Here is a 2,843-nt window from a genome sequence, read left to right as displayed (position 1 = left end):
TGGTCACAAAAGCATTCTGAGTTGTGAGAGTATAGGAGAAGCAAAGATGGTTTTGCGTTTTTTCTGTTTAATGTGTATGCATTTGTAAATGTGTGTATTTCTGTGTGTGAAGGAGGAGGAAGGAAGGAAGGAAAAGACAATTCTTGTATGAGCTGTTTTGTTTTGTTTTGTTTTGTTTTTTAGTGAGATAGTAAACTCTTTGTTCAGCAAATGAAACTACTTATATCTAGTTCTAAGTGGAAAGGCTATGGTGAAAGGTACTTGACTAGTTTTATATCAACGAGAAAGACAGAGAATGAATGAGTGAATAGCTAAACCTCAACAGTGTCCCAGATTATTGCTAAGGGCACAAAGTACTTCATAAACTCATCAACATCTTATGCAGAACTCGAAAGAATAACGAATTAAACACTTTCCAAAATTTGCTCATGATCTGCCTTTGAAAAAGAAACTCCAGGAGAACATTCTTGGAAATATAGCATAATTTATATGTGGTATTTGCAAGGTTTGTTAGCATGTTGAAGGCACTGACAATATCCAGTATTAAAGGTAAACTGGAGGTTGACTGTTTACTTTATAGTTTGGGGTAAAAAATTAGGGGCTGCAGTTGTGCAGTGGGTTAAGCCTCTGTCTGCAGTGCTGGCACCCTGTGTGGGCACCAGTTTGAGTCTGGCTGCTCCATTTCCCATCCAGCTCTCTGCTGATGTGCCTGGGAAAGTAGCAGAGGACGGCCCAAGTGCTTGGGCCCCTGTGCTCACATGGGAGACGCGAAGTAGCTTTTGGCTCCAGCTGTTGCACTACTTGGTAAGTGAACCAGCGGATGGAAGATCTCTCTCTCTCTCGCTCTCCCTCTGTCTCTCCTTCTCAATTTCTCTGTAACTCTGCTTTTCAGATATAAATAAATCTTTAAAAAATAATATTACAGTTTATTTTAGAATGACTGTGATTGAAGAGTATCTCCTTCATTACATGTTTAAGATCCTTGAAACCTTACAAGGTCCCTATAAGGAGAAGTATTCAGTCTGGTTCATCTTAGTTTCAATACAGAGTCTAGGAACATGGTGCTTAAGTAAGATGTTTTGGACAGCAGAGATTTAAAGGAAGGAAATGAGTAATCCCTGGCACCTCAGTCATGGAAAGTGATAGAAATATGCAGCATACTGTATTTATAAAGGCTGTCAATTTCCTTGACTAAGTTTTGAAAACTTGTTAACTAACTGCTTAACATTCTTTCAATTCTTTCCCGATATCTAGTGGTCTATTTGCTGACATAGCATAGTGACAGTATGTTATGTTTTATGTCTGTTCTGAAAAGTGTATGATGGTCTGCAGATGCTTGTTGCACTGCATCAGTATTGGTAAGTGGTAAAACCCTCACTGTGGGATGAGGGGCTCAGTAACCTAGGAGCCAATAAAAGCCTCCAGTAGAGCAGATGGGGTTGATCAATGAAGAGGATAGTATTAGGCTTTGTGGTAGAACCCATGATCTACCAACAAATGAAGAGTTGAGCATATCTCTGAGGTCTGGAGGGTAGTGCTCCTTTGACTATCATAGCAGAGCCCTTCCAGGGGTAACTGAAGGAAACGCCAACATCACTCAAGTAGTCTGCATAAATGACATAGCTCTGTGTACTTAGCACTTGGAGTTCACATGTAAAGCTATTGCACTGGCTGCCAGTGAGCCCTGATACTGTCACCTCAATCTTCAGAATCAGATACAGTAGTTACTTCTTATTCATCCAGGTATATTCCAAGAATCCTAATGGATGTCTGAAACCAAGCATAGGACCAAGCCTTCTATGAATACATGCTAATTTTTGTTTCTTTATCTGTTTCTCCAAATGCCTTGCAGTGCTGCTACACAGCAGTAAGAATAATCTTGTGTTCCTTGTTTAATGTCCTGGTACTTCCTCTGCATCATAGCTTTTGTGCTTTGGGGTCATTGTAAAGTAAAATGAGGCTTACTTGAGGACAACCACTGTGACATTACAGCAGTTTATAAGATAATCAAGATACCTACTAAGTAACTACCTGGCACATACAATGTGTGTATTCTGGACCCAGGAATAACCCAAATCTGCCATGGGATGGCTTGGGACAGCACAAGATTTCTTCACTCTACTCAGAACTGGGTACAATTTATAATTTTTATTTATTTCTGTAATTTTCCATTAAGCAGCTTCACATCACATATGGTCATAATTGAAACTACCAAATATAAAACTGTAGATAAAGAGGGACTACTATAGCTTACTATCCCAAAAAATCCTCTCTCCGCATGTCCACGAATATGTTTCTAGCTCTCTGATGACCAAGCTCTGGAAGGTTAGACTCATGCACTAATTTTGTTCACTTTATCATCTGAAAATTGTTCAGTTTTGACTTGTTAATCTCAGCTAAGTGAAGCCAACTAAACTTATGCTTAAATGTTTAAAAAAGCCATTTGACTTTTTATTTGCAAAAAACAGGAAAACAGGAAGTCTATTTCAAGGTTATTTTCTGTCCTTGCCCATCTGTGAAGTCTTTCCAACTCTTTTAGCTAAGAAAGATAAAAAGCAATTCAATCTAGCATATCTTTTCTTAGGACCCCCCACATGAGAGTTTAATTATATTTATCCTAGAGTTTTTCAGACTTATTTTGGCCTTTTAATATTCCGTCAAACTGGGGTTCTGCAGAGCATAATCTTTTAAGTGCTTGACTGCAAGGTGCATTATTTGGTATTTGCATCTTATAAAACTACATAAGGTAAAAAATGAGAGCAGATAACTAAACTTTCCCATGCCTCATTTCCCCCATCTCCTAAATTGAATTAATAGATTCTGTCATATATTTTTCTGTCTGT

The sequence above is a fragment of the Oryctolagus cuniculus genome, chromosome 18, assembly GCF_051225735.1.
Source record: "Oryctolagus cuniculus isolate XC-2025 breed Fujian yellow rabbit chromosome 18, ASM5122573v1, whole genome shotgun sequence".
In the NCBI taxonomy this organism is placed as follows: Eukaryota; Metazoa; Chordata; class Mammalia; order Lagomorpha; family Leporidae; genus Oryctolagus; species Oryctolagus cuniculus.
The sequence above is the reverse complement of the archived record's forward strand: the minus strand, read 5'-3'. Positions refer to the sequence as shown.